The sequence below is a fragment of the Ranitomeya imitator genome, chromosome 4 (assembly GCF_032444005.1).
Source record: "Ranitomeya imitator isolate aRanImi1 chromosome 4, aRanImi1.pri, whole genome shotgun sequence".
Taxonomy (NCBI): domain Eukaryota; kingdom Metazoa; phylum Chordata; class Amphibia; order Anura; family Dendrobatidae; genus Ranitomeya; species Ranitomeya imitator.
This window is the reverse complement of record NC_091285.1, coordinates 348,817,677-348,843,497: the sequence shown is the minus strand read 5'-3', so window position 1 is coordinate 348,843,497 and position 25,821 is coordinate 348,817,677.

Below are 25,821 nucleotides of genomic sequence, written 5' to 3'. Positions count from 1 at the left end.
CAGCAACGGGCACAGCGACGATGATGTCATAAAGGATGTAGAAATCCCACGTTTCTTATTCAGCGACGGGCACAGTATCGACGTAGATGTCATAATGGTTGCCATGGCGATGATGATGTCATAAAGGTTGCCTCGACCAATCAGCGACGGGCACAGTCTGCCGCGAATTCTGGAATCATCATTGTCCATATACTACGGGGACATAGTATCGACGTAGATGTCATAATGGTTGCCATGGCGACGATGATGTCATAAAGGTTGCCTCGACCAATCAGTGACGGGCACAGTCTGCCACGAATTTTGGAATCATCATTGTCCATATACTACGGGGACATGCATATTCTAGAATACCCAATGCGATGCGATGCGTTAGAATCAGCGACGGGCACAGTATCGACGTAGAAATCCCACGTCTCTGATTGGTCGAGGCCGCCAGGCCTCGACCAATCAGCAACGGGCACAGCGACCATGATGTCATAAAGGACGTAGACATCCCGCATCTCTGATTCAGCGACGGTCACAGTATCGACATAGATGTCATAATGGTTGCCATGGCAATGATCATGGCATAAAGGTTGCCTCGACCAATCAGCGACGGGCACAGTCTGCCGTGAATTCTGGAATCATCATTGTCTATATACTACGGGGACATGCATATTCTAGAATACCCGATGCGTTAGAATCGGGCCACAATCTAGTAATAATAATAATAATCTAAGGTATACTCCCCCTATTGATTTCTTCTGGGATTCTGCACCTCCGGAGAGGAGTTTGTTTGTATGAATTCAGGGCTGGCGTATGAGTCACCCATCAGGGCAATGGGGAACTCGGTATCGGGTCCGGTCTTAATGGGGATGCCACGGTGGCTGTGACCTGGTCCGTGGCCCAGGGACTCACTGTAAAAGGGGAACGGTCTTTAAAAGGGGAATTGAGAATAAGTCTGTCGTGATGCCACCTGTGGTGTTCACTCAATAGTGGGACTGATGCTGCGTTAAAGGTGTCCTCTGGAGGATGTTATTGCAGCACTGATGGTACACTTCCCACAGGTGAAGCGGGGTCCCCAGGGGTCCTAGAGTGTATGGTGATGATGGTGTTTGCTGGTCAATGAGGAAAGGACACAAGCTGTAAAGTCTTTGCCTGGTTTACTGTAGTTGGCAGGCGACAGTCCAGGGTACTAGCAACAGATACATTAGATTGTGATACATTAGATTGTGGCCCGATTCTAACGCATCGGGTATTCTAGAATATGCATGTCCCCGTAGTATATGGACAATGATGATTCCAGAATTCGCGGCAGACTGTGCCAGTCGCTGATTGGTCGAGGCAACCTATATGACATCATCGTCGCCATGGCAACCATTATGACATCTACGTCGATACTGTGCCCGTTGCTGATTGGTCGAGGCCTGGCGGCCTCGACCAATCAGAGACGCGGGATGTCTACGTCCTTTATGACATCATCGTCGCTGTGCCCGTCGCTGATTGGTCGAGGCCTGGCGGCCTCGACCAATCAGACACGGGATTTCTACGTCGATACTGTGCCCGTCGCTGATTGGTCGAGGCCCGATTCTAACGCATCGGGTACTCTAGAATATGCATGTTCCCGTAGTATATGGACAATGATGATTCCAGAATTCGCGGCAGACTGTGCCCGTCGCTCATTGGTCGAGGCAACCTTTATGACATCATCGTCGCCATAGCAACCATTATGACATCTACGTCGATACTGTGCCCGTCGCTGAATCAGAAACGTGGGATTTCTACATCCTTTATGACATCATTGTCACTGTGACCGTTGCTGATTGGTCGAGGCCTGGCGGCCTCGACCAATCAGAGACGCGGGATGTCTACGTCCTTTATGACATCATCGTCGCTGTGCCGGTCGCTGATTGGTCGAGGCCTGGCGGCCTCGACCAATCAGAGACACGGGATTTCTACGTCGATACTGTGCCCGTCTCTGATTGGTCGAGGCCCGATTCTAACGCATCGGGTATTCTAGAATATGCATGTCCCCTGTTGTGAATTCTGTGGCAGAGCTCCCTCCTGTGGTCACAAGTGGTACTTCAGCTGATTCTCTCTGGGAGCTTCCGTTTGTGGAGGAAACTGGTACTGCTGCTTCTGAGTTTCCTCCCTCAGGTGATCTGGTGAGGTCGTTAGGTGCTTCTCTACTTAACCCCACCTAATGCTTTGATTCATGCTTCCTGTCAATGTTCCAGTGTTGGACTTGTGTTTCTCTGGATCATTCCTGTGGCCTGCTGCTCTGCATAGCTAAGTGCTTCTTTGCTATTTGTTGCTATTTTTTCTGTCCAGCTTGTCTATTTGTTTTGCTGGAAGCTCTGGGACGCAAAGGGTGTACCTCCGTGCCGTTAGTTCGGTACGGAGGGTCTTTTTGCCCCTTTGCGTGGTTTTCTTTAGGGTTTTGTGTACACCGCAAAGTTATCTTTCCTATCCTCGTTCTGTCTAGAATATCGGGCCTCACTTTGCTGAATCTATTTCATCCCTACGTTTGTCTTTTCATCTTACTCACAGTCATTATATGTGGGGGGCTGCCTTTTCCTTTGGGGTATTTCTCTGAGGCAAGGTAGGCTTATTTTTCTATCTTCAGGCTAGTTAGTTTCTCAGGCTGTGCCGAGTTGCATAGCGAGCGTTAGGCGCAATCCACGGCTGCCTCTAGTTGTGTTTGGAGAGGATCAGGGATTGCGGTCTGCAGAGTTTCCACGTCTCAGAGCTCGTTCTGTTATTTTGGGTTATTGTCAGATCACTGTGTGTGCTCTGACCTCCATGTCCATTGTTATACTGAATTGCCTTTCATAACAGTACAGGAAGCCAAAAGTACTAATGATTCTCAATAGAGGGAAAAAAAGAAGTTCTGAGACCATTTTTTTTTCTTGGCATTGTGTTTTGTCTTTTTTTTCCCCTAGACATTTGGGTGGTTCAGTACACAGGTGTAGCGATGGACATTAGAAGTCTGTCTTCATTTGTGGATCAGCTCTCGGCAAGAGTACAAAAGATTCAAGACACTATTGATCAGAAATCTATGTTAGAACCAAGAATTCCTATTCCTGATTTGTTTTTTGGAGATAGAACTAAGTTTCTGAGTTTCAAAAATAATTGTAAGTTATTTCTGGCCTTGAAACCTCGTTCCTCTGGTGATCCAGTTCAACAGGTTTTGATTATTATTTCTTTTTTGCGCGGTGACCCTCAGGACTGGGCATTTTCTCTTGCGCCAGGAGATCCTGCATTAAGTAATATCAATGCGTTTTTCCTGGCGCTCGGATTGCTGTACGATGAGCCTAATTCAGTGGATCAGGCAGAAAAGAATTTGCTGGCTCTTTGTCAGGGTCAGGATGAGATAGAGGTATATTGCCAGTAATTTAGAAAATGGTCTGTGCTCACTCAATGGAATGAATCTGCGCTGGCAGCTATGTTCAGAAAGGGTCTCTCTGAAGCCCTTAAGGATGTCATGGTGGGATTTCCTATGCCTGCTGGTCTGAATGAGTCTATGTCTTTGGCTATTCAGATCGGTCGACGCTTGCGTGAGCGTAAATCTGTGCACCATTTGGCGGTATTACCTGAGCTTAAACCTGAGCCTATGCAGTGCGATAGGACTTTGACCAGAGTTGAACGGCAAGAACACAGACATCTGAATGGGCTGTGTTTCTACTGTGGTGATTCCACTCATGCTATCTCTGATTGTCCTAGGCGCACTAAGCGGTTTGCTAGGTCTGCCACCATCAGTACGGTACAGTCAAAATTTCTTCTGTCCGTTACCTTGATCTGCTCTTTGTCATCATATTCTGTCATGGCGTTTGTGGATTCAGGCGCTGCTCTGAATTTGATGGACTTGGAATATGCTAAGCATTGTGGGTTTTTCTTGGAGCCCTTGCAGTGTCCTATTCCATTGAGAGGAATTGATGCTACGCCTTTGGCCAAGAATAAGCCTCAATACTGGACCCAGCTGACCATGTGCATGGCTCCTGCACATCAGGAGGTTATTCGCTTTCTGGTGTTGCATAATCTGCATGATGTGGTCGTGTTGGGGTTGCCATGGCTACAAACCCATAATCCAGTATTAGATTGGAACTCCATGTCGGTGTCCAGCTGGGGTTGTCAGGGGGTACATGGTGATGTTCCATTTTTGTCAATTTCGTCATCCACCCCTTCTGAAGTTCCAGAGTTCTTGTCTGATTACCGGGATGTATTTGATGAGCCCAAGTCCGATGCCCTACCTGTTATGCTGTGCTATCAGGCAACACAGTGTGCAGTAATCAGCGCACATACAGTGATATGGCAATAACCCAAAAACAATAGAACAAGCTCTGAGACGTGGAATCTCTGCAGACTGCAATACCTGAACCTATCCTCACACAACTAAAAGCAGCAGTGGATTGCGCCTAACACTACCTATGCAACTCGGCACTGCCTGAGGGGCTGACTAGCCTGAAGATAGAAATACAAGCCTGACTTGCCTCAGAGAAATACCCCAAAGGAATAGGCAGCCCCCCACATATAATGACTGTTAGCAAGATGAAAAGACAAAACGTAGGAATGAAATAGATTCAGCAAAGTGAGGCCCGATATTCTAGACAGAGCGAGGATAGCAAAGAGAACTATGCAGTCTACAAAAAACCCTAAAGCAGAACCACGCAAAGGGGGGCAAAAAGACCCACCGTGCCGAACTAACGGCACGGCGGTGCACCCTTTGCGTCTCAGAGCTTCCAGCAAAAGAGAATAGCACAGCTGGACAGAAAAAACGGAAACTAAAACAAAGACACTTATCTAGCAGAGCAGCAGGCCACAGGAAAGATGCAGTAGCTCAGATCCAACACTGGAACATTGACAAGGAGCAAGGAAGACAGACTCAGGTGGAGTTAAATAGCAAGGCAGCCAACGAGCTCACCAAAACACCTGAGGGAGGAAGCCCAGAGGCTGCAATACCACTTGTGACCACAGGAGTGAATTCAGCCACAGAATTCACAACACCTACCTCCGCATAGGGATTGTGATTGTGCTATCAATTTGATTCCTGGTGGTAAATTCCCAAAAGGTCGACTGTTTAATTTATCCATGCCTGAGCACACCGCTATGCGCAGTTATGTGAAGGAATCCCTGGAGAAGGGGCATATTCGCCCGTCATCGTCGCCATTTGAAGCAGGGTTCTTTTTTGTAGCCAAAAAGGATGGTTCGCTGAGACCTTGTATAGATTATCGCCTTCTTAATAAGATCACTGTTAAATTTCAGTACCCCTTGCCTTTGTTGTCTGATTTGTTTGCTCAGATTAAGGGGGCTAGTTGGTTCACCAAGATTGATCTTCGTGGTGCGTATAATCTGGTGCGAATCAGGCGAGGCGATGAATGGAAAACTGCATTTAATACGCCCGAGGGTCATTTTGAGTATCTAGTGATGCCATTCGGACTTGCCAATGCTCCATCAGTGTTTCAGTCCTTTATGCATGACATCTTCCGAGAGTACCTGTGTTATGGCTGGCAATCAGGCAACACAGCGTGCAGTAATCAGCGCACATACAGAGATCTGGCAATAACCAAAAACAATAGGACGAGCTCTGAGACGTGGAATCTCTGTAGACTGCAGTACCTGATCTATCCTCACACAACTATAAGCAGCAGTGGATTGCGCCTATCACTACCTATGCAACTCGGCACTGCCTGAGGAGCTGACTAGCCTGAAGATGGAAATACAAGCCTGACTTACCTCAGAGAAATACCCCAAAGGAATAGGCAGCCCCCCACATATAATGACTGTTAGCAAGATGAAAAGACAAACGTAGGAATGAAATAGATTCAGCAAAGTGAGGCCCGATATTCTAGACAGAGCGAGGATAGCAAAGAGAACTATGCAGTCTACAAAAAACCCTAAAACGAAAACCACGCAAAGGGGCAAAAAGACCCACCGTGCCGAACTAACAGCACGGCGGTGCACCCCTTTGCTTCTCAGAGCTTCCAGCAAAAGTTAATAGCAAGCTGGACAGAAAAAACAGAAAAAAAACTAGAAGCACTTATCTAGCAGAGCAGCAGGCCCAAGGAAAGATGCAGTAGCTCAGATCCAACACTGGAACATTGACAAGGAGCAAGGAAGACAGACTCAGGTGGAGCTAAATAGCAAGGCAGCCAACGAGCTCACCAAAACACCTGAGGGAGGAAGCCCAGAGACTGCAATACCACTTGTGACCACAGAAGTGAACTCAGCCACAGAATTCACAACATACCTGGATAAATTCCTGATTGTGTACTTGGATGACATTTTGATCTTCTCGGATGATTGGGAGTCTCATGTGAAACAGGTCAGAACGGTTTTTCAGGTCCTGCGTGCTAATTCTTTGTTTGTGAAGGGATCAAAGTGTCTCTTTGGTGTGCAGAAGGTTTCATTTTTGGGGTTCATCTTTTCCCCTTCTACTATCGAGATGGATCCTGTTAAGGTCCAAGCCATCCATGATTGGACTCAGCCGACATCTCTGAAAAGTCTGCAAAAGTTCCTGGGCTTTGCTAATTTTTATCGTCGCTTCATCTGCAATTTTTCTAGTATTGCCAAACCATTGACCGATTTGACCAAGAAGGGTGCTGATTTGGTCAATTGGTCTTCTGCTGCTGTGGAAGCATTTCAAGAGTTGAAGCGTCGTTTTTCTTCTGCCCCTGTGTTGTGTCAATCAGATGTTTCTCTTCCGTTCCAGGTCGAGGTTGATGCTTCTGAGATTGGAGCAGGGGCTGTTTTGTCACAGAGAGGTTCTGATTGTTCAGTGATGAAACCATGCGCTTTTTTTCCAGGAAGTTTTCGCCTGCTGAGCGGAATTATGATGTGGGCAACCGAGAGTTGCTGGCCATGAAGTGGGCATTCGAGGAGTGGCGTCATTGGCTTGAAGGAGCTAAGCATCGCGTGGTGGTATTGACTGATCATAAGAACCTGACTTATCTCGAGTCTGCTAAGCGCTTGAATCCTAGACAGGCTCGTTGGTCGCTGTTTTTCGCCCGTTTTGACTTTGTGATTTCGTACCTTCCGGGCTCTAAAAATGTGAAGGCGGATGCTCTGTCTAGGAGTTTTGTGCCCGACTCTCCGGGTTTATCTGAGCCGGCGGGTATCCTCAAGGAAGGAGTAATTGTGTCTGCCATCTCCCCTGATTTGCGGCGGGTGCTGCAAAAATTTCAGGCTAATAAACCTGATCGTTGTCCAGCGGAGAAACTGTTTGTCCCGGATAGGTGGACAAATAAAGTGATCTCTGAGGTTCATTGTTCGGTGTTGGCTGGTCATCCTGGAATCTTTGGTATCAGAGAGTTAGTGGCTAGATCCTTTTGGTGGCCATCTCTGTCACGGGATGTGCGTTCTTTTGTGCAGTCCTGTGGGATTTGTGCTCGGGCTAAGCCCTGCTGTTCTCGTGCCAGTGGGTTGCTTTTGCCCTTGCCGGTCCCGAAGAGGCCTTGGACACATATCTCTATGGATTTTATTTCAGATCTTCCCGTCTCTCAAAGGATGTCAGTCATTTGGGTGGTCTGTGATCGCTTTTCTAAGATGGTCCATCTGGTACCCTTGTCCAAGTTGCCTTCCTCCTCTGATTTGGTGCCGTTGTTCTTCCAGCATGTGGTTCGTTTGCATGGCATTCCAGAGAATATCGTTTCTGACAGAGGTTCCCAGTTTGTTTCGAGGTTTTGGCGAGCCTTTTGTGGTAGGATGGGCATTGACTTGTCTTTTTCCTCGGCTTTTCATCCTCAGACTAATGGCCAGACCGAACGAACCAATCAGACCTTGGAAACCTATCTGAGATGCTTTGTTTCTGCCGATCAGGATGACTGGGTGTCCTTTTTGCCTTTGGCTGAGTTCGCCCTTAATAATCGGGCCAGCTCGGCTACCTTGGTTTCGCCATTTTTCTGCAATTCTGGGTTCCATCCTCGTTTCTCTTCAGGACAGGTTGAGTCTTCGGACTGTCCTGGTGTGGATACTGTGGTGGACAGGTTGCAGCAGATTTGGACTCATGTAGTGGACAATTTGACCTTGTCCCAGGAGAAGGCTCAACGTTTCGCTAATCGCAGACGCCGTGTGGGTCCCCGACTTCGTGTTGGGGATCTGGTTTGGTTATCTTCTCGTCATATTCCTATGAAGGTTTCCTCTCCGAAGTTTAAACCTCGTTTCATTGGTCCTTATAGGATTTCTGAGGTTATTAATCCTGTGTCTTTTCGTCTGACCCTCCCAGATTCTTTTTTCATACATAACGTCTTCCATAGGTCATTGTTGCGGAGATACGTGGCACCTATGGTTCCCTCTGTTGACCCTCCTGCCCCGGTTTTAGTGGAGGGGGAATTGGAGTATATTGTGGAGAAGATTTTGGATTCTCGTGTTTCAAGACGGAAACTCCAGTATCTGGTTAAATGGAAGGGTTATGCTCAGGAGGATAATTCCTGGGTTTTTGCCTCTGATGTCCATGCTCCCGATCTTGTTCGTGCCTGTCATGTGGCTCATCCTGGTCGGCCTGGGGGCTCTGGTGAGGGTTCGGTGACCCCTCCTCAAGGGGGGGGTACTGTTGTGAATTCTGTGGCAGAGCTCCCTCCTGTGGTCACAAGTGGTACTTCGGCTGATTCTCTCTGGGAGCTTCCGTTTGTGGAGGAAACTGGTACTGCTGCTTCTGAGTTTCCTCCCTCAGGTGATCTGGTGAGGTCGTTAGGTGCTTCTCTACTTAACCCCACCTAATGCTTTGATTCATGCTTCCTGTCAATGTTCCAGTGTTGGACTTGTGTTTCTCTGGATCATTCCTGTGGCCTGCTGCTCTGCATAGCTAAGTGCTTCTTTGCTATTTGTTGCTATTTTTTCTGTCCAGCTTGTCTATTTGTTTTGCTGGAAGCTCTGGGACGCAAAGGGTGTACCTCCGTGCCGTTAGTTCGGTACGGATGGTCTTTTTGCCCCTTTGCATGGTTTTCTTTAGGGTTTTGTGTAGACCGCAAAGTTATCTTTCCTATCCTCGTTCTGTCTAGAATATCGGGCCTCACTTTGCTGAATCTATTTCATCCCTACGTTTGTCTTTTCATCTTACTCACAGTCATTATATGTGGGGGGCTGCCTTTTCCTTTGGGGTATTTCTCTGAGGCAAGGTAGGCTTACTTTTCTATCTTCAGGCTAGTTAGTTTCTCAGGCTGTGCCGAGTTGCATAGCGAGCGTTAGGCGCAATCCACGGCTGCCTCTAGTTGTGTTTGGAGAGGATCAGGGATTGCGGTCTGCAGAGTTTCCACGTCTCAGAGCTCGTTCTGTTATTTTGGGTTATTGTCAAATCACTGTGTGTGCTCTGACCTCCATGTCCATTGTTATACTGAATTGCCTTTCATAACAGTCCCCGTTGTATATGGACAATGATGATTCCAGAATTTGCGGCAGACTGTGCCCGTCGCTCATTGGTCGAGGCAACCTTTATGACATCATCATCGCCATAGCAACCATTATGACATCTACGTCGATACTGTGCCCGTCGCTGAATCAGAAACGTGGGATTTCTACATCCTTTATGACATCATTGTCACTGTGCCCGTTGCTGATTGGTCGAGGCCTGGCGGCCTCGACCAATCAGACACGTGGGATTTCCAGGACAGACAGACAGACAGAAAGACGGACAGACGGAAAAACCCTTAGACAATTATATATATAGATATGGAGGACTGAGGAGTGTATTATACTATATGGAGGACTGAGGAGTGTATTATACTATATGGAGGACTGAGGAGTGTATTATACTATATGGAGGACTGAGAAGTGCATTATACTATATGGAGGACTGAGGAGTGTATTATACTATATGGAGGACGGAGGAGTGTATTATACTATATGGAGAACTGAGGAGTGAATTATACTATATGGAGGACTGAGGAGTGTATTATACTATATGGAGGACTGAGGAGTGTATTATACTATATGGAGGACTGAGGAGTGTATTATACTATATGGAGGACTGAGAAGTGTATTATACTACAGTATATGGAGAACTGAGGAGTGTATTATACTATATGGAGAACTGAGGAGTGTATTATACTATATGGAGGACTGGGGAGTGCATTATACTATATGAAGGAGTGTATTATACTATATGGAGGACTGAGGAGTGTATTATACTATATGGAGGACTGAGGAGTGTACTATATTATATGTAGGACTGAGGCGTGTATTATACTATATGGGGGACTCAGGTGCACATTATAATATATGGAGAACTATGGGGTGTATTATATTAAACAAACAAAATGCTGCCTATTCATCAAGTGATTGAATTGTTTGAGGGAACAGAAATCCTTGTTCTCAGCAGCACATCGCCGGTGTAAATTGTAGTTGTGCTGCTAACATGATACTGTATGGGGACAGATTGATCTAATTGTGATTGTTCTGTCCCCATCATTCTTTTTCAGTTGGTGTAAAGAGGCTGGGAAACAAGCGAACGACTTCAGTATTGTCGATCACACTCGTTTAGTGGCCTGAGATCAGCGCATGTAAATACAACAGAAATGCTTCGCAGGGAGACCAGGCAAGGATGATGACAGTTGTAGTTGGCACCCGGCACCTGGGAATAGCGCTACTGCTTTTCCCAGCCGCGAAAGCATTTAATTCTGGTATGTGTCATGATTTTTAGGGCTGCGTAATGTCAGCTGCTATCAATCCCTGGTGTAAGTAATGGAAATGTGTCAATCAGACACCCCCATTCCTAGCCCAGACCTGGCAAGATCCAGCAACTCTAAAGAGCGGTGATGGTAGTAACAATACTGCTCTTCACAGTTGCGGAGCTCAGCGCAAGACCCGGAATATCTGAAGAGCGGTGACGTTACTGAGATACTGATGTCACCGCTCTTCAGAGTCACCGGGTCTCGTGCTGCGCAGCGGAACCAAAAGTGGCTGTAGGCAAAGTTTATGGAGCATCAGAATAAGGTTTCATAGCCTGTTGTCATCTCATCTCTTCATTACCTACGAGATCCAGTTATGTAGGTAAAGTAGCGGCTTTTCTTGGTACTGTAACTAAAAGCAATAAATAGGACTGAGCTGTAATGCTGGATACAGCTGTAATTATGTTATATAGTCATGTTACACTCCCCTCACTTCCTGTAACCTAGAAGTGTACAAAGATGATATACAGTCACCATATGACAAGTGGGCCTGTGTAACTTCAAATGCCAGGGCTGAATTTTAGTCCCAGTCCGGCTCTGCCTTGGCAAGTCAGGTTGGGAGCCTTCCACTGAGTGCTTGCTATAGTCCCTTGCTGTCTGTAATGTCCTAACAAGGTCCTGGTACTTTCCCCTGTCCTGGGACAGGTGCCTGTATGGTAGGCAGCTTGAGCCGTTCCTTCTGGGGTCTCTTCACGGTGACTCCAGGGTGCTGCTGTAACACAGGCTTAATTTGGGCAGTACACATGTAGTTCTGTGCCTCCCTATTCTGCTAGGTGTCCTACAGTTCCACTCTAGCCTCGGGGGCTCCCGGTACCTGGTCTCAGCGCTTTGGGTCCTCAGAGGGCCACTTGTAGCCTCCTTGCACCTTGAAATCTCTCCTCTGCTCCTTTCCTGTCTGCTCTCCAGACTGTGTGATCCAGATTAAACTAGCTCCTCCTCCAAACCAGGATCTTTATGCAGGGAAGCTGCCCTAAAACAGGGGTTTGAGCTCCCCCTCCTGGCCTGGATTCAGAAGGTGTTGTGTGTGTGATTTACCTGCCAAAGAGATCTCTCTTGTTTGCAGGCATAGCACTACCCTCCCCGAGAGGAAGGCAGCACTACCACTAGAATTCCGGCACCTCCAGAGATGAGTTGTTTTGTGTGCAGTTGCTGACTGTATGACCACTGTATGCTACTTGCTCTGTTCGTGAGCTTCGATCCTCTGTGAGGTTAACAGGGATCGTATCTAGCGTCATTTCTATTCTGCTTTTCTGTGCAAGTGACACAGCTCTCTAGCAGAGCATTTATTCCCTTTCTGTGTGCGAGTGACACAGCTTCTTGTGCAGTTCACAGAGTAACTCTGTGAGTGCAAGCAATCGCTTGTTGCGTGTTCCGCCATTGTTCATATTAGCTGCAGTTTTACATCTCTGCACTGTGGATCCCGGGTTGCAATTGCACTTTATCATCATATATATTTAGTGCAATCCGCCAACCCTAACACTTCTCATCTCTCATATCATACCTATCTCACAACCGTAAACAGCTATTGAGTACTTTCAATTCACTCTCCTTTGTGCACCAGCTCCCCCTCCTTCTCTTCTCATCTCAGCTGAAGGCTTTTGCCTCATTCTTGAAGCAGAAGATTAAGCAAAAGCTTTGCCTTACATTGTCAAAGTCCCCACAGACCCTCCTCATAAGTAATCAACTCTCCTCCTCCAAAACCAACTTCATCATCAACTATCCTCAATGCTCTCCAAATCACATCCCACCACCTGTGAACTTGACCCAATACTGTCCCACCTCATTCCAAACCTTACTACATTCTTCATCCCAAGCCTAACCCACCTCTTCAACCTGTCACTAACAACTGGTGTCTTCCCCTCATGAATCAAACATACCTCGATCACACCCATCATCAAAAAGCCCTTCCTTGACCCATACTCTGTATCCTGCCATGCACTGTCCTAACTAAAGTCACCATCGACATAATTACCACCAAATCAAAGCAACACTTGTTTGTCTACCTCCTGGACCTGGAATCAGCCTCTGACACACTGGGCCATTCCCTTTTACTACAGACTTTCTGATATCTTGGCATTACAGACTTGGCCCTCTTCTGTATTTTCTTGTACCTAACAGACAGGACATTCAGTGTCTTCCACTCGCACACCACCTCCTCATCTCGCCCCTATGTGTTGTTGTCCCTCAAGGTTCAATTATAGGCCCAGGAACTATGCTTAGGTCACGGGCACTCCCTACCTTTAAAGGGGCTGCGCGCATCACTAAGGTGTCCCCAGCCAATAGCTGGGTGACACCTTCTATTTAAGGCTCCTCATCCAATATAGAGGTGCCTGAGCAATGTTGTTAGTTTGAGTTGCATGTTTGCTAGTTGTCAGGTTCCCCAGGTCCACCCAATTGCTTTTCTATGAGTCTGCTCATACCTGCCTGTGCTTTTCTGTCCCTCAGCCGGTTCAGCCTGCACCTGCCAGTACCCAGGTGTTCAACTCCCGTTCCAGTCTGCACCTGCCAGTGCCCATCCTCTAACCCCTGGGCCAACCTGCACCTGCCAGGGCCATCTGTTCAACACTAGGTCCAGAGTAGATATAGGAAAACTGACTAAACAGCAATCTAATCTGAACTGGTGCATAACCAAAAAAGTCATATAGCAAATAGATTAATGGCTGCACTCAAAATTAATCTGTGCTAGAGCAAGTTAATGTGCAATACATGAAATGGGAATAGCATAATGGCTTGTGAAATATATGAAAAAACACATGAGATTCTTAGCACAAGATTTGGCCAAAAGTTGTGAGCCCATCCACCAACCGTCAAGGTAATCTCAGAACGGATGGGTACCTGAGCTGACTGCCTAGTGTGAACACTTACCTATGGCTAATAACGTGATAAAGCCTGCTTATATAGGAAGCTCAGAACCAACTGTGTTAGGATGTAATTAAAATCACAGCATGGTGAAGGGCGGTCCAGCTCAAACCTGCCAGTGCCCATCTATTCAACACCTGGTCCAGCCTGCACCTGTCAGTGCTCCTTGGTCTAAAACACAGTCAAGCCCGCACCTGCCAGTGCCCATCTCTTCAAAACCTTGTCCAGCCCGCAGCTGCCAGGGTCCATCTGTTTAACACCCAGTCCAGCTCACACCTGCCAGTGCCCATCTATTCAACACCCAGTCCAGCTTGCACCTGCCAGTGCTCTTCGGTCTAAAAGCCAGTCCAGCCAGCACTTGCCAGTGCCCATCTGTTCAACACCCGGTTCAGTCTGCGCCTGCCAGGGCTCATCTGTCTAACACTCGGTCCTGTCCACACCTGCCAGTGCTCCCCTTTTCCTCATCTGGTCCATCCCACACCTGCCATGCCTATCTGTTCAACACCTGGTTCTGCCCGCACCTGCCAGGGCCTATCTGTCTAACACCCAGTCCAGTCTGCTTCTGCCAGTGCTCTCCTGTTCCTTAGCCAGTCCAGCCTGCACCTGCCAGAGCTCATCTGTCTAATTGCCAGTCCAGCTCACACCTGCCAGTACTCATCTGTCTAACAGCTGGTCCAGTCCACACCAGCCTATGCTCATCTGTCTAACAGACGGTCCAGACCGCACCTGCCAGTGCTCATCTGTTCCTTAGCCGATACCATCTGTACCTGTGGTTCCAGTGTCCCTACAGTTCCTGCCTGCATTCTTCGTCCCTCCTTAGGGCTGTACCAGCCTACCAACTCTAGGGGGTCAGCTGCCACCCTAAGTGGGTCAGTCCTGGATTAGCACCTGGTGCCACCTCCTTGTCTCCCCTTGGGTCATGGTGTCACCTGCTGCCTCTTTGCCGTAGTCAGATTTGGTAGGTCACCTAGTTATGCCCCTCCAGATTTTCCGAGGGCTATGGCACAATGGTTCCACCACCTTTCCCGTTACAGTCTCAATCTGCTGGGTTGTCTGTAGTGGAAGAGGTGTCAGTCACCATTATACAAGTTCTAATCTATTGCAATTGATGCCACTTTGGTGGTGTCTGCCAATAATTTTTGGAAATTTGTAGACTCCTGGTTGGGTCTCCTTCATGTGTTTTGCCTGTAGCAGTAGGCCTCTGAGACTGGCAGGCCGCCACCTTCTTTGAGTCAACTACCCATGTTACTATCTTTACATTTTTCTGACAATAGTAGTCTACGAAACTGATATTTGTGCCATCTGAATGTGGCTGAGCATAAAAGCAGGTTGATACACAAATTGAAAGGAACGGATGGCACTCACCGGTTAAAAAAGCTTCTTTATTCCCATACTTTCAAACATCGGTGTTAGGAGGATGAGAGCAGGAGTGGAATGGATGGCAGCCGTTTTGCACTGCAGTTGCGCTTCTACTGGTCACACAGGTGAGTGAGACTGACATCACCTCTTAACAGAAGGACGGCAGCTAAACCCCACCCCCAGTGCTTGAAAACATGTGCAGCAGCTATACATAATAATTAAAATGCATTTAGAAAGCAAATTAAAACAATACAAAAACATAATAAAGCCGGCTTATTACAGGAAAACTTTTACTTAACCAATTAATTTGTTGCTTCACCATCCGTTTTTTCACTATTATGTCACCCAGAGTGGTACTGCGTCTATTAGAAATAATGGGACCCCTTGCTGCCACCACCACAATATCTTTGCCACGTTCTAGAATGTGCCAATTCCTGTGAATAGCAGACCGTATTATACCGTCCATAGGGACAAATTTAAAACAAAAAACAAATCTCTTATTGCGTTTGTGGGCAGAACCAGAATTATTGTCTCTTGCCTGATTAACCCTATTGTTAGCCTCATTCAAAAGTTCGTTGGGATAACCCCTACAACGGAACTTGTCACACAACTCTTCTGCCTGCTGAGTGCAGCTCTCCTGAGTATTATTAATCTTCTTCAATCTTAATAATTGGCTATAAGGGAGGGAGCGTTTTACATGAGCCGGATGGAAACTATCAAAATGTAGGACAGAATTCGTAGCAGACGGTTTTCGAAACAATCTGGTACAAATCGCACCATCCACAACGTTAATTTGTACCTCTAAAAAATCAATATCAAGGCCTCCATATCTCGATGTGAAAGACATATTTATTCGATTAGACTCATTGAGATACTAGACAAAATCATCATATGATTCACAAGGTCCATCCCATATCATGAAAATGTCGTCCACATAGCGAGCATAAAGTATGATGTGCCTCAAAAAATTATTTCAAATATTGTACACACAATCCTCCTCCAACAAAGCCAGAAAAAGGTTTGCAAAAGTGCATGCTACCGGAGTTCCCATCGCGGTCCCAGAGCATTGCAAAAATCAGGAATCCATAAATTTGAACGCATTGTGTCTTAAAATGAAATCCATGCCCTAACACACAAAGTTGACAAAACCATCACTTCCTTTAATGACCCCCAAATTTTCCTCAAAACTGCAATACCCAAATCTTGCGGGATCCTTGTGTACAGGCTTTCCACATCAACAGAGACTAAGGAAAATCCTGCCTGCCAAGTAATACCACTAAGGACCACTAAAAACTCATCAGTATCCTTAATATAGGAGGGAATTTCATGCAGCAAAGGACGCAATAACCAATCCATGTACTGTGATAATGGCTCTGTGAGGGACCCGATCCCTGACACAATGGGGCTTCCTGGCGGGGTAGTGAGGGTCTTATGAACTTTTGGAATATAATACCAGTAAGGGCGGCATGGGAACTCAGGCAGCAGCTTCTCAGCTTTTTTTTCTGGATAAAACACCCAATTCTAAATTTTTACGCAAAAAGGTTCATTCTTAAACCTTGTAGTAGGATCTTGTGTCAATTTTAAATAGGTAGACGTATCAGACAACTTTCTCATGGCCTCCGCCAAATACTGCTCTTTTGGTAATAAAACTACATTGCCGCCCTTGTCTGCATTCCTCACAACCACATCAGACCATTCTCTGATCTCATAAAGGACACGTTTGTCTAAAGTTGTGAGGATAGGTGGGGCAATCGGATATATAATAGATTCCACATCCATTAGTACCTGGGTACCTAGGTCTCAAAGAAAAGATTGTTAAAGATGTTAAAGATATGTGGTTTTATGTTGGTGTATGTCCTTCTATAAGGGTAAGACCCTTCAACCCCTCTATGTGCGGTTCAGAGAGCATTACAACTCGATTGGTTTAGTGTTGTGAATTCTGTTGTCAAGCTCCCTCCTGTGGTCGTGAATGGTACTTCGGCTGGTTCTGTCCATGGGCTTCCTCTGGTGGTTGTGAATGGGGCTGCGGCTTCTGAGTTTCCTTCCACAGGTGACGAGGTTAATTCGTTAGCTGGCTGCTCTATTTAACTCCACTTAGATCATTGCTCCATGCCACCTGTCAATGTTCCAGTATTGGTCTAGTTCGCTCCTGGATCGTTCTTGTGACCTGTCTTCCCAGCAGAAGCTAAGTTCCTGCTTGTTTTTCTCTGTTTGCTATTTTTCTGTCCAGCTTGCTATTTTGATTTTTGTCTTGCTGGCTGGAAGCTCTGGGACGCTGTTATGTTTGCTAATGACAGGTGTTATGAAGGCAATCCAGAAACACAGTGTGCTTAGCGATCAGAGCGCACACAGTGATCTGACAAATACCCAAAAATACAAGAACGAGCTCTGAGACGTGGAAACTCTGTAGACTGCACACCTGATCCTATCCTAAACACAACTAAAAGCGGCTGTGGATTGCGCCTAACAACTACCTAGGCAACTCGGCACAGCCTAAGAAACTAGCTAGCCTGAAGACAGAAAAATAGGCCTGACTTGCCCCAGAGAAATTCCCCAAAGGAAAAGGCAGCCCCCCCACATATAATGACTGTGAGTAAGATGAAAAGACAAAACGTAGGGATGAAATAGATTCAGCAAAGTGGGGCCCGATATTCTAGGACAGAGCGAGGACAGTAAAGCGAACTTTGCAGTCTACAAAAAACCCTAAAGCAAAACCACGCAAAGGGGGCAAAAAAAAACCCACCGTGCCGAACTAACGGCACGGCGGTACACCATTTGTGTCTCAGAGCTTCCAGCAAAACAAAAGACAAGCTGGACAGAAAAAAAGCAACAAAAAAGCAAAAAGCACTTAGCTATACAGAGCAGCAGGTCACAGGAACAATCAGGAGAAGCTCAGATCCAACACTGAAACATTGACAAGGAGCAAGGATAGCAGCATCAGGCGGAGTTAAGTAATGAAGCAGTTAACGAGCTCACCAGAACACCTGAGGGAGGAAGCTCAGAAGCTGCAGTACCACTTGTGACCACAGGAGTGAATTCAGCCACAGAATTCACAACAGTACCCCCCCCTTGAGGAGGGGTCACCGAACCCTCACCAGAGCCCCCAGGCCGACCAGGATGAGCCGCATGAAAGGCACGAACAAGATCGGAAGCATGAACATCAGAGGCAAAAACCCAGGAATTATCTTCCTGAGCATAACCCTTCCATTTAACCAGATACTGGAGTTTCCGTCTAGAAACACGAGAATCCAAAATCTTCTCCACAATATACTCCAATTCCCCCTCCACCAAAACCGGGGCAGGAGGCTCAACAGATGGAACCATAGGTGCCACGTATCCTCGCAACAACGACCTATGGAATACATTATGTATGGAAAAGGAGTCTGGGAGGGTCAAACGAAAAGACACAGGATTGAGAACCTCAGAAATCCTATACGGACCAATAAAACGAGGTTTAAATTTAGGAGAGGAAACCTTCATAGGAATATGACGAGAAGATAACCAAACCAGATCCCCAACACGAAGTCGGGGACCCACACGGCGTCTGCGATTAGCGAAAAGTTGAGCTTTCTCCTGGGACAAGATCAAATTGTCCACTACCTGAGTCCAGATCTGCTGCAACCTATCCACCACAGAATCCACACCAGGACAGTCCGAAGACTCAACCTGTCCTGAAGAGAAACGAGGATGGAACCCAGAATTGCAAAAAAATGGAGAAACCAAGGTAGCCGAGCTGGCCCGATTATTAAGGGCGAACTCAGCCAACGGCAAAAAGGACACCCAATCATCCTGGTCTGCAGAAACAAAACATCTCAGATATGTTTCCAAGGTCTGATTGGTTCGTTCGGTCTGGCCATTAGTCTGAGGATGGAAAGCCAAGGAAAAGGATAGGTCAATGCCCATCCTACCACAAAAGGCTCGCCAAAACCTTGAAACAAACTGGGAACCTCTGTCAGAAACAATATTCTCAGGAATGCCATGCAACCGAACCACATGCTGAAAGAACAAAGGTACCAAATCAGAGGAGGAAGGCAATTTAGCCAAGGGCACCAGATGGACCATTTTAGAAAAGCGATCACAGACCACCCAAATGACTGACATCTTTTGAGAAACGGGAAGGTCAGAAATGAAATCCATCGAAATATGTGTCCAAGGCCTCTTTGGGACCGGCAAGGGCAAAAGCAACCCACTGGCACGAGAACAGCAGGGCTTAGCCCTAGCACAAATCCCACAGGACTGCACAAAAGTACGTACATCCCGTGACAGAGATGGCCACCAGAAGGATCTAGCCACTAACTCTCTGGTACCAAAGATTCCAGGATGACCAGCCAACACCGAACAATGAAGTTCAGAGATAAGTTTATTAGTCCACCTATCAGGGACGAACAGTTTCTCTGCTGGACAACGATCAGGTTTATTCGCCTGAAATTTTTGCAGCACCCGCCGCAAATCAGGGGAGATGGCAGACACAATGACTCCTTCCTTGAGGATACCCGCTGGCTCAGATAAACCCGGAGAGTCGGGCACAAAACTCCTAGACAGAGCATCCGCCTTCACATTTTTAGAGCCCGGAAGGTACGAAATCACAAAGTCGAAGCGGGCAAAAAATAACGACCAACGGGCCTGTCTAGGATTCAAGCGCTTGGCAGACTCGAGATAAGTCAAGTTCTTATGATCAGTCAATACCACCACGCGATGCTTAGCTCCCTCAAGCCAATGACGCCACTCCTCGAATGCCCACTTCATGGCCAGCAACTCTCGATTGCCCACATCATAATTACGCTCAGCGGGCGAAAACTTCCTGGAAAAGAAAGCACATGGTTTCATCACTGAGCAATCAGAACCTCTCTGTGACAAAACCGCCCCTGCTCCAATCTCAGAAGCATCAACCTCGACCTGGAACGGAAGAGAAACATCTGGCTGACACAACACAGGGGCAGAACAAAAACGACGCTTCAACTCCTGAAAAGCTTCCACAGCAGCAGAAGACCAATTAACCAAATCAGCACCCTTCTTGGTCAAATCGGTCAATGGTTTGGCAATGCTAGAAAAATTACAGATGAAGCGACGATAAAAATTAGCAAAGCCCAGGAACTTTTGCAGACTTTTCAGAGATGTCGGCTGAATCCAATCCTGGATGGCTTGGACCTTAACTGGATCCATCTCGATAGTAGAAGGGGTAAAGATGAACCCCAAAAATGAAACTTTCTGCACACCGAAGAGACACTTTGATCCCTTCGCAAACAAAGAGTTAGCACGCAGGACCTGAAAAACCATTCTGACCTGCTTCACATGAGACTCCCAATCATCTGAGAAGATCAAAATGTCATCCAAGTAAACAATCAGGAATTTATCCAGATACTCACGGAAGATGTCATGCATAAAAGACTGAAACACAGATGGAGCATTGGCAAGTCCGAAAGGCATCACTAGATACTAAAAATGACCCTCGGGCGTATTGAATGCAGTTTTCCATTCATCTCCTTGCCTGATTCTCACCAGATTATACGCACCACGAAGATCTATCTTAGTGAACCAACTAGCCCCCTTAATCCGAGCAAACAAGTCAGATAACAATGGCAAGGGATACTGAAATTTAACAGTGATCTTATTAAGAAGGCGGTAATCAATACACGGTCTCAGCGAACCATCCTTCTTGGCTACAAAGAAGAACCCTGCTCCCAGTGGTGATGACGATGGGCGAATATGTCCCTTCTCCAGGGATTCCTTCACATAACTGCGCATAGCGGCGTGTTCGGGCACGGATAAATTAAATAATCGACCTTTAGGGAATTTACTACCAGGAATCAAATTGATAGCACAATCACAATCCCTATGCGGAGGTAGAGCATCGGACTTGGGCTCTTCAAATACATCCTGATAATCAGACAAGAACTCTGGGACCTCAGAAGGGGTGGATGACGAAATCGACAAAAATGGAACATCACCATGTACCCCCTGACAACCCCAGCTGGATACCGACATGGAATTCCAATCCAATACTGGATTATGGGTTTGTAGCCATGGCAACCCCAACACGACCACATCATGCAGATTATGCAACACCAGAAAGCGAATAACTTCCTGATGTGCAGGAGCCATGCACATGGTCAGCTGGGCCCAGTATTGAGGTTTATTCTTGGCCAAAGGTGTAGCATCAATTCCTCTCAATGGAATAGGACACCGCAAAGGCTCCAAGAAAAACCCACAACGTTTAGCATAATCCAAATCCATCAGATTCAGGGCAGCGCCCGAATCCACAAACGCCATGACAGAAAACGACGACAAAGAGCATATCAAGGTAATGGACAGAAGGAATTTGGACTGTACAGTACCAATGACGGCAGACCTAGCGGACCGCCTAGTGCGCTTAGGACAATCAGAAATAGCATGAGTGGAATCACCACAGTAGAAACACAGACCATTCAGACGTCTGTATTCCTGCCGTTCAACTCTAGTCATAGTCCTATCGCACTGCATAGGCTCAGGTTTAACCTCAGGCAGTACCGCCAAATGGTGCACAGATTTACGCTCGCGCAAGCGTCGACCGATCTGAATGGCCAAAGACAAAGACTCATTCAAACCAGCAGGCATAGGAAATCCCACCATGACATCCTTAAGAGCCTCAGAGAGACCCTTTCTGAACAAAGCTGCCAGCGCAGATTCATTCCACTGAGTGAGTACTGACCATTTCCTAAATTTCTGACAATATACTTCTATATCATCCTGACTCTGGCACAAAGCCAGCAAATTTTTCTCAGCCTGATCCACTGAATTAGGCTCATCGTACAGCAATCCGAGCGCCAGGAAAAACGCATCGACACTACTCAATGCAGGGTCCCCTGGCGCAAGAGAAAATGCCCAGTCTTGAGGGTCGCCGCGCAAAAAAGAAATAATAATCAAAACCTGTTGAATAGGATTACCAGAAGAATGAGGTTTCAAGGCCAGAAATAGCCTACAATTATTTTTAAAACTTAGAAACTTAGTTCTATCTCCAAAAAACAAATCAGGAATAGGAATTCTTGGTTCTAACATAGATTTCTGATCAATAGTATCTTGAATTTTTTGTACATTTATAACGAGATTATCCATTGAAGAGCACAGACCCTGAATATCCATGTCCACACCTGTGTCCAGAATCACCCAAATGTCTAGGGGAAAAAAAAAAAGTGAACACAGAGCAGAAAAAAAAAAAAAATGATGTCAGAACTTTTTCTTTCCCTCTATTGAGAATCATTAGTTGGCTCCTTGTACTGTTATGTTTGCTAATGACAGGTGTTATGAAGGCAATCCAGAAACACAGTGTGCTTAGCGATCAGAGCGCACACAGTGATCTGACAAATACCCAAAAATACAAGAACGAGCTCTGAGACGTGGAAATTCTGTAGACTGCACACCTGATCCTATCCTAAACACAACTAAAAGCGGCTGTGGATTGCGCCTAACAACTACCTAGGCAACTCGGCACAGCCTAAGAAACTAGCTAGCCTGAAGACAGAAAAATAGGCCTGACTTGCCCCAGAGAAATTCCCCAAAGGAAAAGGCAGCCCCCCACATATAATGACTGTGAGTAAGATGAAAAGACAAAACGTAGGGATGAAATAGATTCAGCAAAGTGGGGCCCGATATTCTAGGACAGAGCGAGGACAGTAAAGCGAACTTTGCAGTCTACAAAAAACCCTAAAGCAAAACCACGCAAACGGGGCAAAAAAAAAACCACCGTGCCGAACTAACGGCACGGCGGTACACCCTTTGCGTCTCAGAGCTTCCAGCAAAACAAAAGACAAGCTGGACAGAAAAAAAGCAACAAAAAAGCAAAAAGCACTTAGCTATACAGAGCAGCAGGTCACAGGAACAATCAGGAGAAGCTCAGATCCAACACTGAAACATTGACAAGGAGCAAGGATAGCAGCATCAGGCGGAGTTAAGTAATGAAGCAGTTAACGAGCTCACCAGAACACCTGAGGGAGGAAGCTCAGAAGCTGCAGTACCACTTGTGACCACAGGAGTGAATTCAGCCACAGAATTCACAACAGACGCAGAGGGAGCGCCTCCGCACCGTGAGTCGGTGCGGAGGGTCTTTTTGCGCCCTCTGCGTGGTCTTTTTGTAGTTTTTGTGCTGACCGCAAAGTTACCTTTCCTATCCTCTGTCTGTTCAGTAAGTCGGGCCTTACTTTGCTAAATCTATTTCATCTCTGTGTTTGTAATTTTCATCTTAACTCACAGTCATTATATGTGGGGGGCTGCCATTTCCTTTGGGGAATTTCTCTGAGGCAAGGTAGGCTTTATTTTTCTATCTTTAGGGCTAGCTAGTTCCTTAGGCTGTGACGAGTTGCATAGGGAGCGTTAGGAGCAATCCACGGCTATTTCTATTGTGTGTGATAGGATTAGGGATTGCGGTCAGCAGAGTTCCCACGTCCCAGAGCTTGTCCTGTATTATTAGTGACTATCAGGTCATTCCATGTGCTCTTAACCACCAGGTCCATTATTGTCCTAACCACCAGGTCATAACAGTACAGGTGGCCCAAAGTATTAATGCATCTCAATAGAGGGATAAGAGAAGTTCTGAGACCATTTTTTTTTCTTTGCAGTGTGTTTTGTCTCTCTTTTCCCCTTTACCTCTGGGTGGTTCAGGATACAGGTGTGGATATGGACATTCAAGGTCTGTCCTCTTGTATGGATAATCTCACTGCAAGGGTACAAAACATTCAAGATTTTGTTGTTCAGAATCCGATGTCAGAGCCTAGGATTCCAATTCCTGATTTGTTATTTGGGGATAGATCTAAGTTTCTGAATTTCAAAAATAATTGTAAATTGTTTCTTGCTTTGAAACCTCGCTCCTCAGGTGACCCTGTTCAACAAGTGAAAATCATTATTTCTTTGTTACGTGGCGACCCTCAAGACTGGGCATTTTCCCTTGCGCCAGGAGACCCGGCATTGCGTGTAGTTGATGCGTTTTTTTTGGCGCTTGGATTGCTTTATGATGAACCAAATTCAGTGGATCAGGCAGAGAAAATCTGTGACTTTATATTAGATATAGTTATGCCCATATGTGGAACGATCTCTGTATGATTTACCCTGGATGCTCATTCCATTTATAGGCATATCTCCGGTGTGGTGTGTTAGTCAGGATGCCTGGATCTTTTGTGTTCCTGTTTCAGCTTTTTACATCTTTTTGCTGATGTAGTTTGGTCTGTTTTTCCTAAACACCTGCTGTTCCTATACACATATTTATTACATATTTTGTGTGTTATATATTTTTTCTAATAAATTGTTGCTCATACCTCTATTGCTTGGTTGTGGTCTGTGGGTCATCTTTACAGTCCTTTTTGGGCGTGGTTATTTTCTTTACCTTTAACCACTACCTGGCGTCTTCTTTTTAGGTTTATATATTTAGGCTTGGAGGTATGCCCTCTGCTGGCCGAGAGGGCTATTTTGGTTTAGAGAAAATCTTGCTGGCTCTGTGTCAGGGTCAGGATGAGGTAGAGATATATTGTCAGAAGTTTAGGAAGTGGTCTGTACTCACTCAGTGGAATGAATGTGCCCTGGCAGCAATTTTCAGAAAGGGTCTCTCTGAAGCCCTTAAGGATGTCATGGTGGGATTTCCCATGCCTGCTGGTCTGAATGAGTCTATGTCCTTGGCCATTCAGATCGATCGACGCTTGCGTGAGCGTAAAGCTGTGCACCATTTGGCGGTATTATCTGAGCATAGACCTGAGCCTATGCAGTGTGATAGGACTTTGACCAAAGCTGAACGGCAAGAACACAGACGTCGGAATGGACTGTGTTTTTACTGTGGTGATTCCACTCATGCTATCTCCGATTGTCCTAAGCGCACTAAGCGTTTCGCTAGGTCTGCCACCATTGGTACGGTACAGTCGAAATTTCTTTTGTCCGTTACTCTGATTTGCTCTTTGTCATCCTATTCTGTTATGGCATTTGTGGATTCAGGCACTGCCCTGAATTTAATGGACTTGGAGTTTGCTAGGCGCTGTGGTTATTTCTTGGAGCCCTTGCAGTATCCTATTCCATTGAGAGGAATTGATGCTACGCCTTTGGCCAAGAATAAGCCTCAGTACTGGACCCAATTAACCATGTGCATGGCTCCTGCACATCAGGAGGATATTCGCTTTTTGGTGTTGCATAATCTGCATGATGTGGTCGTTTTGGGGTTGCCATGGCTACAGGTCCATAATCCAGTATTGGATTGGAAATCTATGTCTGTGTCCAGCTGGGGTTGTCAGGGGGTACATGGTGATGTTCCATTTTTGTCTATTTCGTCATCCACCCCTTCTGAAGTCCCGGAGTTTTTGTCGGATTACCGGGATGTATTTGATGAGCCCAAATCCAGTGCCCTACCTCCTCATAGGGATTGCGATTGTGCTATTAATTTGATTCCTGGTAGTAAGTTTCCTAAGGGCCGACTGTTCAATTTATCTGTGCCAGAACACGCCGCTATGCGGAGTTATATAAAGGAATCCTTGGAGAAGGGTCATATTCGCCCGTCATCGTCACCATTAGGAGCAGGGTTCTTTTTTGTGGCCAAGAAGGATGGTTCTTTGAGACCTTGTATTGATTACCGCCTTCTTAATAAGATCACAGTCAAATTTCAGTACCCTTTGCCGCTGCTGTCTGATTTATTTGCTCGGATTAAGGGGGCTAGTTGGTTCACCAAGATAGATCTTCGTGGTGCGTATAATCTTGTGCGTATTAAACAGGGCAATGAATGGAAAACAGCATTTAATACGCCCGAGGGCCATTTTGAGTACCTGGTTATGCCATTCGGGCTTTCCAATGCTCCATCAGTATTTCAGTCCTTTATGCATGACATCTTCCGAGAGTACCTGGATAAATTCCTGATTGTTTATTTGGATGATATTTTGGTCTTCTCGGATGATTGGGAGTCTCACGTGAAGCAGGTCAGAATGGTGTTCTAGGTCCTTCGTGCAAATTCTTTGTTTGT